Consider the following 15,838-nt stretch of genomic DNA (forward strand, 5'->3'; position numbering starts at 1 on the left):
GTGCGAGAAATGCGTACCCGACCCTGAAAAATGCGTCCCCATAAAACACTGAATAATGTGGATCCAATAGAGATTGAAGAATCTTATACGATATTCGTAACACCCTAGCTCTTATTCATGGCATGCACCTATAAATAAAAAAACAAAAACAAAATTTCAAAATGTGTCACCAGGGATCTCCCCCTTACAAGGTGGATATAATTAACGTGGGTAGCATCGTATTAATCAAGTACATAAAACCTTGCGATTGCGTGCATTTCACTAAGATGACATCGTCTTACTCCATGTTTTTTTTGCCGAATATTATTGCTCTCCATTTATAATAGGATTGAAAATACATTGGGAGTGGCTAGGACATTTGAAGATGAATGAAACGCTTAAAGAGTGCACACCTACAACAAGTAGAAGAGACCTCGTCTCGAATATATGGAGGGATCATTTTGTTCCATCAAGCCATAGCCCATCATAAATTCATATCTTAACCACATTCAACCATTACTTTTTAATATCACTCCACACCATTTCCTTCCATCTATGTAAACCCTCTAGATTAGGGAGGAAAGCTCTAGTGACTCTTTTTCCTTGATTTTGTTTGAATAAGACATTATTTCGTTAGATAAAATGAAAATGGTCATTAACTTTTGTGTATTTATTTTGATCCCAAGTGAGTTTCCAACTCGCACTTTATTTTTGCTATGGTATAGTATAATGTGCTTTAATGAGAAGGTATTATATGTTCTTTAATTTGATTTGTGGTATGGTGTAATATTGTGCTTTATTTTGAAGGTATTATTTTGAAAGTATTGTATTGAGTTTTACTTTCAATGGTTTCAGTGGGTTTACAATTTATTTTTTTCCATATTTATAATAGTTTTTATTATTTTTTGAACAATAAGGAATAATATGGTGGACATATTTTGTATTAATGGTTTGTGAATTATAATTATATTTATAAGTGTATTTTTATTAAAAAATAATATGTTATTTATAACACTTTATTTTCAATATCAGGTAAATGTAAATATAAATATACGAAAATTTCACTGTGATTTGTAACATGAAAATCTCACTAAATTTTCCATACCATGTAAATATATAGAAGTTTCACTGTGATTTGTAAAATGAAAGTCCCACTAACTTTTTAAATTGAAGTGGATAAGTTTTCAATGATTTAAACATATGTTGTCAATCAAACACTTACGCTCACCATGATCGTATAAGTGGTAATGGGTGAGGAGATTATGAGATTACCATGCTATTATAACAAGAATCCAAATTTCGTGCATCTATGATGAGAATCCCAAATTCACTTCAAATTTAATTTATTATTGGTTAATATATAATTTAGTTTCACATATAGTATTAGTTTCTCAATAAAAAAATAAATAAAATTTAGTTTTTATGATTAAATTAATTTTACTTTTAAGTATTTAAATAAAATATATATATATATATATATATATATATATATATATATATATATATATATAAAATCAAAATTTATTCAAGTATTTAGGTGTAAGTAGACAATGTCTTAAAATTTTTATTTTATGTGTTTCAATTTTGTTTTATTTACATGTTAAAATTTGAGGTTTCGAGTTAATTCAAATATTTTTAATAACATATTGGAAGACATTTTTATAAACATAATAGAAATTTGAATTTGTTGGATATATGGTACAAAGTACATTTAAGCATTTATTTCAAAGCATGGTTGTGTAACATATGGATACCAAGAATGATTTACATTACATATTTACCATTGCTAAATCAATCTAATGAAAATGATACAGCATATTGTGTTGTTTTCATTATAATGTATCTTCACTAATAATGTTAAATGCCATTTTAATGTGTCAATTGAAATTAAGCATCTACAAAGGTATAACTACCTTCATATTCTATACTTTCAATCTTCTCACATTCTAATCCTCTCAACTTTCCATTCTTAATCCTAACTTGCCACATCCCAAGCTAGCCAAACTAAAAATACATATAATACCACAAATAATCTAAAACAAAGTGAAGGTATAAACTATAAACACTTATATTAAATATCAAGGAAATGACTAGTAACTTTGACGCTCTCCCTAGTTTTACTTGTCATAATTTTACATTTATGACATTTAGCAAGATAAGTGTGCATATAACTATAACATTGATTATTTTAATAATAAATCATATAAATTTATGATAGTTTGTAATATCTTCCATATTCTTCACATATATGATTTATTTTTTGAAGCCTTCTACATATTTTATGTATTTTTGTTATATACATAACGTTTATCTAACCCAAATAATTTGATATTGAACAAGTTGGGAGAGGAAAACCATAAAGAGACTCCATTTGGTGGAGTGATGAAATATGATGTTTCTTATTTAGTATTCATTTAACTAATGGAATATATCCATATTTACATGATCATTTAGATGACCCTCTAAATGGGTTCTCCCTTTGGGAATATCTATATGTAATATTCTCCTTAGGGAAAAAGAAGGAAGATAATATGAGTAGGTATGCAACCTACTCATGAAAAGGGATTTACAAATAAGAGTATAACCTTGAGAATGAATGAAAATGTGAATAAGGCTATGTATTAAGGTATATAGACTAATTATACTATCCACAATAATATCATTCTTTTTAATTATTATTATTTCAAGGTATTTTTATTGAGGGAGGGTATATATCATGCACATAACAATATTTATGTATGTTATTCAATGGAAGGAAAGGTGGATCATCATTCAAAGAAGATAAAATTTCCTATGAATTATGTTTTTGAGAAAATATTTCTAATTTTCATTTTGTAGAACTATTTTCACTTACTTCTATTACATTTTTTTTAATAATTCCGCTCGTGTGTCCAATTTTGATGTTCTAGAGATATATATTTTAGTGAATGTTATTGATTTATATGAGATATGTGGTTATTTATTAAGTTTTTAGTACGATTCATTAACTCAAAAGGGAATATCCATGATGGAAAGACTAGCTTTGATATAGAAATCTCTATTGATTCAAGAGTAATAGAAATTGACAAGGATTTAAAGAAAAGAAAAGGTTGTATAAATATACAAAATAAACAATGAATATAGTATTAGGAGAAAATTATAAGAAGAATGAAGTATTCAAGATGTCAAAAAAGGATTTAGTGGAAAAATTTCATAAAAAAAGATTGGGAAAAGTTACTTTAGGAAGTAGATGTGGGTAAATTATCTTTCTCTATTTGGCTATAAGAAATTCTTCTATATGCTCACTACAATATGGGTATATTTTATCATATGATAAAAGAAAAATGTTCCAAATATTTTGGGCCATCAATGGGGATGAAAATAATTGCCATGCTTTTTCAAGTAGTAGGTACACATAGTTTATGCTAGGGAAGAAAATATTGGAAGGACTCTATTTTAGGTGAAGATACCATTCCCTCTATTAGAATTTTGGTCCCTGTATATTTTAAAGAAAGTTGCAAATGCCCTTTTTCATCTATTGAAAGAAAAATTATCCTAAAAAATGTTGTGAGTATGACAATGACTCATATTTTTTTTCGATTTGGCCTTAAATAAGCTCTAGAGGGGTCTTTCTTTCCTAAACAAAAGTAGTGAGATTTTTGATAAAACCCTACATTAATTAGAAACCATTTTTAATTGTTATTGGCCTCCTATGTGTCAATGTAAATCACTTTTAATTGTTATTGGTCTCCTGTCTGCCAATGGATAGCTTATGAATGTAATATCCCTTTTGAAAAGATCACTAAGTATGGAGGTAAAAAAAAAAAGAGTTCCAAAGGAGGATGTTAGAATTTCTAATTGTAATATTATTGAGAGGAAAGGGGGAAATATATTAGTTTTTGGTAACAAATGTGTGTTGAAGGATACACTAATTGTAATTGGGTGCTTATTTAGTCACATTTGTCTTCATCTAGCTTTGGTATTCTCTTGAAGGAGTGATGCAACTACACAAGCCAAGATCCCAAGTTATTCTTCATATATATTTGAGAGTAGAGGTATGTCCAAAAATATTTTGCACCCGATATATTTTATGTATGAATATGGACAAAATAATATGCCATGGTTTACTAAAGGATACCTATGAACAGAAGAATCAGGAGGTTTGGGCATATAATTTTTCCAAAGGATTATCTGTTGGGTTGGGGATTTCTCATAGTTATTTTGTTGAAAAATATTCTTTACAAATTAGGAAGCTAAAGGAGAGGATCTCAAGATGCACATAAGAAGTCCGAGAGGGCTTTATGAAAATAATTTCTCTTAGTTAATGTGAAGTTATTTCTTGGCCCACGATACACTATTATGTTAATGAATGACCAAGATGTGGTTCAATTGAAGGGTAATTGGGGGTTTATTTTTTAGAGGAAATATTGTCAATGTGGGTGGAAAAGGAGGGAAATTTTTCATTTCATAGAAACAAGTGAATTTAAGCTCTAAAGTAGTGGAAGGAAAGAGATGGAAATTAATTGGGTAGATAGAGCTTGAAAAACCCACATGAAACATATCCAATGATTCTACTTCCATTTGACTATAATATTTTGGATCTTCACTCCAAAAGAAAACCCTTAAAGATATTATTTAATTCACATATGGTCAAAGTTATTTTGTTACAAAAGAATATTGGTGGGGGTGAAAATGTGGCTAGGGATATATAGAGACATTTTTTTCAGTTATATTTTTTACAATAGAAGTTAGGAATAAATTTAGGGATTTATAACACATTAGTTTAGGAAATGTTTCAAATGTATTAATAAATGGTATTTTTTTCCTGAAAAGATATGGTCCTCCACTCCCTACAAATGTGAAATATGTCAAAAATATTAAATATATATGTTTCGTATTTTAGAAAATTAAAGTATTGAAAAAGGATGTTTGGAACATGATAGATTAGAAAGGAGGATAATTCTTTATTGAGACATAATATTTTTCATTAGGTTCTGATCAATATTGAATTCCTAATGTCCAACAAAATGTTTTATCTAATTTTTCATTACAAAGTTGAAATAAATGATATTATTAGGTATAGAACCAACAACATTAATGCTCCTGAAAGAAATGGCATTATTAGATATAAAACAAAAAATATAAGTGCAATTAGATGAGTGAAAGAAATGGTACAAGAAAGGTTACAAGTAAATAATATAGATTCATTTAATATGAAGATATAATGAAGAGTAATATGAGTTTTAGTAATTGGGTGATTTTATGAGGTAATCTAATCACTTTATAGTGATAATACGGGTTTCTCCTACTATAAGGAAACCTCTGAGTCCTTTTAAAGTATATCCATGGTGGACTTAAGAGAAATATTTAAATCAAATTCGTTAAGGAAAATTAGTTTCGCTTGGAAAACTATTTAAGGGGAACTTATATACTAATTGAAAAGAGAGAAAAACAAGTTGATAAAGTAGTCATTTCTCGGGCAGACCAAAAAATGTTAAAGGATGTTAAAGAGCTAGTGGAGGTGGAAGAAAATATTGATAATTCATATGATAAGGATGGAATGGAATGTATGTTGAAGGAAATAATGAAGGAATTAATTCAAATGCAGCGCATGAGAAGCAATTTGTTAGAAGATAAGGAAGTAATTTGGAGGCCAAACAATATAGAATCATGACATAATGAAGGTGATGAAAATTATATTTTTTTCGTTAAAATGATAATAATTGGAAGAATATGAACACTCTATAGAAAGCGTTCAACAAATATGGTGAAGAGGTGTATAAATTTCAAGATATAGAAAATATTAATGCTTGAGGATTTAAAAATATTTTCATCGTAGAAGGGAGAACCACCATAATAGGGGTGGTTATAATAAGAGGCTTATTTCTAAGTGTTGTGGGGAGAGAGTGAAATGAAAATTTAATGGAAGAGATAAAAATGGACGAACTATAAATTGAATTTCATAACTTTGAGAAATATAAAATTCCAAGGACAAATTGGAAGTTGATTGAGTTCCTTTTAGGTTTCTCCAAGTCTATAGAGAATTATTTACAAAGAGTGGTTGAATAATAAATGTTTTTTATAGAAATGAAAAATCCATAACTTTATATCTTTAATTCTCGAATATAGAAATCTCACTTTGAGGATTTCAAATAAGCTATTTCATTATGGAATTATATATATAGTCATTGGGAAGATATTACTTCGTACGCCAAAAATATTTTATTTCAGGTCATTATCGGAATGCAGTTTAGGTTGGTAGAGGGCATACATAAGGAAATTAGTGTGTATTAATAAGGTTTACATATGATTACTATGGAAGGTCTCAAGGCAAAGGATGTAAATGTAGACCTCAAAATCCTATGATACGTTTAAGTGGTTGTACTTATCAATCTATTTTTTCATTTAGGGTTTATAATGACCTTTTTACTTTGTTAATGAACTATGTAACCTTTTTCCTTATTGTTGATTTAGTAAATGAAGTAACTATAAGACTTCTAATCCATGAAGGGAATTAAGAGAGGGTTTTCCTCTATTATAACTCTTGTTTTTAGTAGTTTCATAGGGATTGAGAGGAGGCATATAAGTGAAACTAAGAAAAACACTAATTTAAATTATATTTCTTTTATTGATTATATTATATTTCTTGAAGGTTGTAGAGGGGATGTTGAAAAATTAAAGGATCTATTAAAGTTATTTTTCATAGTAATAAGTTTGAATTCAACCATTAAAATTCCTTAGGATTTTTTGATAGCTCTTATGATGAGGAAGATGCTAATTACAATATCTTCCTTCTTTAAATTTATTGATTTGAATAATGGATTGCAATATCATGGTCATTTCTGAAAATATGGTGAATATGAAAATAAATATTTGTCATTGATATTAGTAAAGGTAAAAGAAGTATTCAAAATTATTGATTATATAATATTTTTAAGGGAGAAATACTTTCCCTCGTAAAATTTATTCTTGAGGTAATTCTAGTTTACTACATGTTTCCTCATTGGATCATAAAAGAAATAATGAAATGCATAAGTTGTATATGCTTCATATATTTGTGAACTAACTACAAAGAAAAATAGAAGTTTTCCATAATGATATGATATAAAATTGCTATACCAAAGGAAATGTAGGGATAAACACTAAAGAATATGTTTTCCTTTTCAAAATCATGGTCTACAAAAAGTTTATGAATGGGATTTAATCAGAGGGATAGAAATATTAAATATTTTTCACTTGGAATTGTGATTAAGATTAGAAATCATGTTTCTATTATGTGAAAGGCTATTGACTTATGATTCCTAGTTATTAGGAAAACCTCATGTACAAGGTTAGGTATCAGACTTGTGGGAAGACTTGGAGAACATCCATGTGTTGGGATTAATAAAATATAAGAACTATATTACCATACAATAGCACATTAAGAACCATTGGTCTATATAATATATTCCATTTTATGGATTTAGTTTTTACATCATTCAAAAGAAACATTGGAAGTCTATAGAGTAGCTAGGTTTAAAATGAGTGGATAGAATATATCACAATCCCTATGTAGAGAGCATGAGGTTGATTCATGTAGGGATAAGATATGAGAAGAACTATCTTATTTGTGCCATGAATCCTATAAGGCAACATTCTTCAAAACTATGGTCTAAATCCATTTTCCTTACTAAAGTCTTGAAGGACCCTCTTGATGGTGATTTCTTAGAATTTTAAGAATTTTTATAAAATTCAAAGATTTATGTGGATCTTTTTTTGAACAAGATGAGTCTTATATAAGAAAATATGAAGAAGAGAAATAAGTAAGATCCACATAAATGTGTTTAGTGTAAAATATGTCAAGAATCAAGCATTCAATTAATAATGCCTTGCTCAAACAAAAATAAAGTTTGGGAAAAGATGGAAATCAAGATGGATCTTAATAAGTTATGAAGGGATAACACCATAGAGATATTGCTTATATGGTGACTTAGAAATTCCACAACTAAGAAATTTAAATCTCTAATTTTTATTATTATATACAATATTTATCTGTCAAAAAATCTTAATATCTTTGAGGAAAAATTCCACCTCACCATTCAAGTTTCAATATCCTTAAAAGAAGAAAACTAAGTCTTTTTCAAAACTAGTGAGTTGAGAGCGTAATAAAAAATTTATGCTAAAATCTTATGTTGATGATGCTACCTATAAGTGTCCTCAAAGCAATGGAATATGAGGAATATTATACACAATTTTTTGATAATTATATAATTGTAATGAATTGGATAAAGAGAGCATTTGACTCTAAAATTATGATTTACAATCCTATTTTATTAAAATTAAATGCATTTCAAACAATTTTAATGATACTCATTCTCAATATGCCTATAGAGAAAATATTTGAAGAATGAATTTATTGTTGAAAGACTGATTTTTTTTTTTTTTTTTTTTTTTTTTTTTTTTTTGAACAATGTTTGAATAGAGCACGACGCCCATTGTCAAGAATACTACAATGTTCTTTTTCATGATCCTATTCCAACATCCTTATGCCTTATTAGCACGCATATTATATATTAGACTCTCGCCTATTAATTTGTGTTAATTTTATCACTACTCAACTTCCTAAATATAATTTTTCTAATTAGTTTCATTCGATACTTTTTCTACAAAATTATTACAATATTAAATTCAAATAACTAAATATTTAAAAAAGAAGAGCAGATCTACATGCAAAGTTGGGTTGGAATCTAAACTGGTACGTTAATGGAGGCGTAGTTTAACCTAGCTAGGGTTTCGGTTCCTCGGCGACGTACGCACGGTTCTCCAGCAGCAAACTACGGGTGTTACTATCCCTTTACGGGGCAGTGGACGCAGGAAAAATGGAGCCGGAGGGGTCCAGTGGGACCCCGTCTTTCAAAGAAGTGGTTAAACTCTCGCAACCACACAATGCATCGGTGGGAGTGAGAATAGCGGGTTCAGACAGTAAGCTATTAAGCGGCGCAAGCCACAAGGAAAAGAAGCAGCCACATCCTGACAAGGCAGACAAAACCACAGGCGGCAGGAACACAGTAAAAAGAAATACTGCAGACAAACAGGACAAAAATGATGACAGAAAGCAGTCATCAGAAAATGGAAAAAAGACAACAGCTAACGACAAAGAAGGGAAAGGAAAAGAAATAGTGCATCCAGAAAAGGAGGGGGAAACAAGCGCAGACCCCAAAAGAAATCATGAAAACAACAAGGCCTGCAAGCCAAAAAAACTTGACAGTCTGCGGATAAACATCGACGACCCTGCAATTCAAGCTTACAGGGACCAAATGGCTGAATATGCCATAATCTGCAAATTCATGGGCATCTGGCCCTCCGAGAGAACCCTATGCCAATGGATACAACAACAATGGAAACCGAAAGGGAATGTGCAGCTACACCTAGGAGCCAAAGGCTTTTTCACAGTGGTTTTCGCGAGTTTAGAAGACAAGGACAGAGTGTTTGAGGGAGGCCCGTACTTTCTAGCAGCAGCTGGGCTCTACATGAGACCTTGGAAGCCAAACTTTGCACCAGAGAAGGAAACCTTCACTCAAGTGCCTGTCTGGATCAGACTCTTCTCCCTTCCCATGGACTATAGGGGTCTTACTGCCCTGAAACAAATCGGAGATAAGCTTGGCACTTTCGTCAAAGCCTCAGAAGCAACTATGCAGAAAAGATACACCACCTACGCGAGAATATGCGTTGAACTAGATGTCTCAGGAGCATTGCATGAGGGGGTATGGCTGGATTATAGGGATGAAGAATACTATCAGGCGCTTGATTATGAACAAATACCCTTCAGATGTAGGAAATGCCATGAACATGGACACTTAGTAAGGGAATGCCCCCTGAACAAAAAAGAGACAGAAGGGGAAAAAACACAGACCAACAGAGACAAGAATGACTTCATCAAACCCAAGAATAGGCAAAGAGCCCTCAGAAGGAGAAATGGTAAAGGGAAAGTAGAAAGGAACTATTTCAGCAACCCCTTTGAGGTTCTTGATCAAGAGACTGATTCGGGGGAAAAACAACAAACTCCCCATGGCAACATCAGGCAAGAGGAGAAGGGACAACACACAGAAGAAGACAGACCGGAGGCAACAACAGGGGAGGAGGTCCTCATGGCCGACAGAATCGTCGAAACGGAGGAGGAAACAGATATGCAAACAAGTGAAGCAGGAAGCGAAGATTGGGAGCTGGAGAACACCCTAGAAACGGCTGGAATGAACCTACGGGAGTTGGTAGCCAGCTGGAAAGCCAAGGGAATGGAAGCAGTCCCAGAAGAAGAAATAAGGAAGGTCAATGATCTGTTTATTGCAAGACAGAAGGCAATCATGGAGAAACAGAAAGGCAAACTCGGAATAATAAAGGGAGGCTCACCACATTACCAACTGCAGTTGGGAAGAATTTCAGGCCCAAGACATAAGCGTCGACGGGGCCGAAAAACAAAAACAGAGCAGCTACAGGAACTCGGAGAAATGTTAATCAATGCCGGTCTGATTAGGCAGCTAGAGGAGTATTCGTCCTTCCAACCAAATTGTTAACTATGAAGGTCATCTCCTGGAACGCCAGAGGTATAAGCACTCAGGCTAAACAAAGGGTCCTAAAGCGTATAATGAGGAAGTATCATCCGGATTTGCTGTTTCTCCAAGAAACCAAATGCAACAGCAAACTCATAGGAAAGCTTCGAGGGAGTATAAATAGGAATCTTGAAGCAACGGAGATTGAAAGCAAGGGTCGCGAGGGCGGCCTAGCCACCTTCTGGGACACTCGCAAGTTTCAGCTCTTAACAGCTGAAGCCAGCAAGCACTACCTAGCTTTAGAACTGCAGCCAACAGGTAATTCTTCTTCTTTCTTATTTACAGTCCTCAAAAGATAGAAGATAAATTTTGTTTTCTAGATTCGCTCGCCAAACTCATAGAAAGATACCAGAATGCCAACTTCATACTGGGGGGAGACTTCAATATGATAACCTCCCTCCTGGAAAAGAAAGGAGGGATGAGGAAACTACTCAAGGATGGAGAGGCCTTTATAAGTTTCATAGAAAACACAAAACTGGTGGATATTCACCCCAAAAGCGGAAAATTCACCTGGAACAATAGAAGGGGGGGAGAAAGGCTCATTGCGTCTAGATTGGATCGCTTTTTAGTCTCAGAAAATATGTTGCTGGAAGGAATAGATGTAGAATCAAACATCCTCCCCTCTGGCGGATCTGACCACTGGCCGGTCTCTCTGGTTGTTGAGATCCAAGATACTCCCAAAAACAAACCCTTCAGGTTTGAAAAATTCTGGATTGAACATCCCTCTTTCCTAGAAATGATAGAGAAATGGTGGAAAGAGCCCACAAGGGAAGAAGGATCCAAAATGTTCACTCTCCAACAGAAACTAAAAAACATTAAGCTCAAATTAAAGGAATGGAACAAACAAGTCTTGGGAAACATCTTTCAGGAGAAAGCAATCATCGAAGAAAAACTAGAACTGATACAAAAGGAAGGCATGGAAGGCCGTAGAGAGGAGGCGACAAGTAAACTAGAAGAAGAACTCATGCAGCAATGGCATACCAGATGCAAACAAGAAGAAACTCTATGGAAACAGAAATCAAGAATTCTTTGGCTAAAAGAAGGGGAGCAAAACACAAAGTTCTTCCACAGATCAGCCATGGACCACAGAAATGCCAACAAACTCCTGGAGTTAAAAGATGAGGAGGGGAACCTTGTAAGAAATCATAATGAAATCTCAGCCACCCTCAGACATCATTTTAGCCTCATAGCGCAGGAACCAGACATCAACAGGGAGGAAGCCATCAAAAAAGTTACAGGAGTAATTCCAAAAATCATCACCAAAGAACAGAACTGGTCCCTCCGAAAATCAATCACAATGGAAGAGGTGGAGGAGGCTGTCAAAAGCATGCCCAATGATAAAGCCCCCGGCCCGGATGGCTTCACCATTAACTTCTACAAAGCATGCTGGAACATCGTCAAGCAAGATATATGGGAAATAGTTGAAGACTCCAGAAGATCCAAGACCATCCTCAAGTCCTTGAATTCTACCTTCATAGCTCTTGTACCTAAAGTGGAAGCGGCTAATACTCCGGATAAGTTTCGGCCTATAGCCCTTTGTAATGTCATCTACAAAATAATCTCAAAAGTCATTGCAAATAGGTTGAAAGCCATCCTTCCGGGCATCATATCTCCAGAAAAATCTGGCTATGTGGAAGGAAGGCAAATCATGGACAATATCTTGTTGGCGCAAGAGATGATTCAGTCTCTTCATGCCAAAAAAGAAGCAGGTATGCTAATGCAGCTTGATCTCTCCAAGGCTTATGATAAGGTAAGCTGGTCATACCTAGAAGCGGTGCTAGCAGCCTTCGGATTCAGTAATCAATGGATCAAATGGATTCTAGCCCTCATCAAGTCACCTAAACACTCTATCCTTGTGAATGGAGCGCCCTCTGTCCCCTTCCAACCAACTAGAGGTATTAGGCAAGGTGATCCCCTTTCCCCCTTCTTGTTCATCATCCTCATGGAGGGACTTGGGAGACTAATAACCAGGAACAAAGAAGAAGGCATCATCAAAGGCCTTCAACCCATTAGAGAATGTCAAGCCACCACCCATCAACAATTTGTGGATGACACCATGCTTCATGGTATCCCCACTGTCAAGGAAGCCTTAGCCTTCAAAAACATTCTCAATCTTTTCAGCCAAGCTTCAGGGATGGAGATCAACTTCTCCAAATCCACGCTGTTCTTCTTCAATACTCACCCTTCCATTCAATCTCACCTTTCACGTCTTCTTGGGTTCAAAATTGGATCTCTTCCCTCCAGATATCTTGGGGCCCCCCTCACGCTAAAGCCTTGGCAGAAAGGGCATTGGGAGAAAATCTTAGCTAGCATGAAAAGGAAAAGTAAGCACTGGACTCACCGAGCTCTAAACTTTGCAGGCAGATTAATCCTCACAAAGGCGGTTTTGCAGACAATCCCTCACTATATGCTCTCTATCCTTCCAGCACCAAAAGGAATCTTAAACCAAATTCGAAGCATTCAACGCTCCTTTCTGTGGAGCGGAAGCAGCAAGAAGAAAAAATGGGCGCTTGTGGCCTGGGAGAAGTTATGCAAACCTAAAACCCAGGGAGGGCTAAATCTAATTGATCCAGCAACAGTAAATAACATCTGTGGAGCCAAGATTTGGTGGAAGTGGATCTCAGACATTAATATTCCCTGGGCCACTCGCTGGAAAGAGAAGTACATGCCGAACAGCAACAATCTAGACATAATCAGGATGCAGATCACCTGCCATGGCTCACCAATCTGGAACCATGCTCAAGCAAATAGAGGCCTAATCCAGGATCACAGTTTCTGGGAAATAAGAAACGGTAACAATGCTCTCTTTTGGGAAGATGCCTGGCAACAGCTAACCAAGCTGGATTCCCCTAACCTCCTTCCCTTGAAACAAAGTCAGCAAGCGGCAGGAAAATTCACTGTAAGTCAGTACTGGTCGAACAACAATGATGATCAGGATTGGAGGCAGTGGGCAGTTTTTGGTCTAAACAATAATGGTCTCCCTCGGGAAAATCTACAAAATTTAAATCAACAGCTATCCAAAAGAAAAATCAGAACTGCAACCGAGAATGACAAGCTCAGATGGGGGCCCAAAGGGAACGGGAACTTTTCTTTGAAAGAGGCCCGGAATATCTTAGATGAGGAAGGACCACCAAATTTTCAACCTTGGGCAACTAATGTCTGGGACAGCTTGCTTTGGCCGAAAATTAGAACGTTTCTATGGTTATTAATGAAGAAGAGGACTCTTACCTAGGAAAACCTTTTAAAGAAAGGCTTCAATGGTCCATCCAGATTCCGTATGTGTAATATGGAGGAGGAAACTATGAACCACCTCCTCAACTCATGTGAATGGGCGTCTAAGCTATGGGAATGGATGGAAAAAATCCTTGAAGCCTCTGACAGGAACAGGGAATCGATACAGGAAACGATCTCCAACTGGAGAAGTAGGTTCTCAAAAATAAACAGAGTGGATAGCATCTGGAAAGTTGCCCCTGGCTTTATTGTATGGACCATTTGGAAAGAACGCAACCGCAGAATATTCAAAGAAGAAACTAGAAGCCTAGAACTTGCTAAGGAATCCATCATAACAAATCTCAAACAGCTCATACAAGCCAAATGCAAAGTTCAGGCTGAGGAAAAACCAACTATTCGGGACTTAAGAATCCTCAAGGCGTTTCAATTGGAAAGTGTTTTCCCTCAACCAACAGGGGCAGGTTCTCGCCAACCCGCCTCAACCTCCTCAAGGTGGCAATGACCGCCTATGGGATGCCTCAAAATTAACTTTGACGGTGCCTCTCGGGGAAACCCGGGTACAACAGGTATTGGAGGAGCGATCAGAAATCAAACAGAGGAAATCACTCACGTCTTCTGCAGAGCTTTAGGTGAAGCAACAAATAATGAGGCCGAGTTCGCCGCGCTTGAGCAGAGCTTGAGAATCCTAAAAAATCTCAGAAGGGGAAATTTAATAGTTGAAGGAGACTCTCTACTCGCTATCACGGCGGCTAAACGCCTATAGACAGGCACTGCCATAAGCAAAGCGACCAAGCATTGGAGGCTGGCCAAAGCAACGGAGAACATAGCTGAACTAATGGTGGGGGTGAAGGGTCTTATCCTTCAAATAGCCAGAAGAAAGGAAAATGGTCTTGCTGATTATCTAGCAAATTGTGGAGCAGACAACCTCGACATTGCTATTGATAAATGCTGGCGGGATTTTGATGACCGAGCCATAAAAGAAGAATGCATTCATCTGGCAGCGAACGATCTGACTCAGGCCACCCAACCCTAATCCAGGTTGGCATCTGGCAACATTCGTGTAATCATAAGAAGACAAGGAGGGAATATCATCCCCAAGCTCATAACGGGATGATTGGATGTAGGGAACGGCAGCACTTATTGCGGCACCAGCCCATCTGGAATGAAGATCAAACCAATTTAAGTTTAGGGATACGGCACATAAAACACCGTCCCTTCGGCACGCACGGAGCGGATACGCATGGTAAGGATCCTCAACCATTAATGGTAATTCTGAGTGGAAGACGGTGGTACAACGCTCGATGGATCAGTCTTAGGCACGATAGCTCAGAGCGCACACCCAACCTCACGCGCCACCACCCTTGGCGAAGGATCGCACCAAACACTTGGCACCTGGCTCGTCAACCTAGCAATCTCATCATTAGCTCCAACTCCTCCAGGGACAAGCCCGCTTGTGCGATGTCTCAGGTCATCTACCAACAAGGTACCACAAACATGGCAGGCAGTTACTCCCCTCCCATGAGGCAACGTCACCTGCTTCACTATAAAAACAGGGGCAAATGCCCTGTTCGCCTCATTGTTTTCAACATCTGTATGAAGAAGGGTCTAGTCTTCAATTCTGTTTCTACTCAGGCAAGTCACGAGAGGCTCACCATGAAAGAGGGGAACAGTCGCTGCGAGGCAGCTAACAAGGAACTTCAGGCTGCAAGAAGGGGTTACGAAACTAGAACTGTAACCCGCATCAAGCGCAAAATGGCAGAACTGGAGGCTGAGGCGAAGCGTGAGGAGGGTGGTCGCTCGGAGAAGGAAATCGCTGCTGAGGTCGACTGGGTCACAGACCCTGGCACGCCTGCGAAGAGGGCAACTCAGTATGTGCGTACCAAGGCGGAATGCTGGCGCATGAAAACCTTAATTGCGAAAGCTCTGGAGTCTGTAACAGAGGTCAATCTTACCACTCAAGTCAATCTCACCACAGAACAGATGGCCAGGATCACCGATTACAACAGCTCCCTGGACAGCAAATTGACTGCAGTAAATGAATCAATCAAAACCCAGAACCGTCT

The sequence above is a fragment of the Pinus tabuliformis genome, chromosome 1_1 (genome assembly GCF_031772625.1).
Source record: "Pinus tabuliformis cultivar Carrire ecotype Pingquan chromosome 1_1, CPIR1, whole genome shotgun sequence".
Classification (NCBI taxonomy): Eukaryota; Viridiplantae; Streptophyta; class Pinopsida; order Pinales; family Pinaceae; genus Pinus; species Pinus tabuliformis.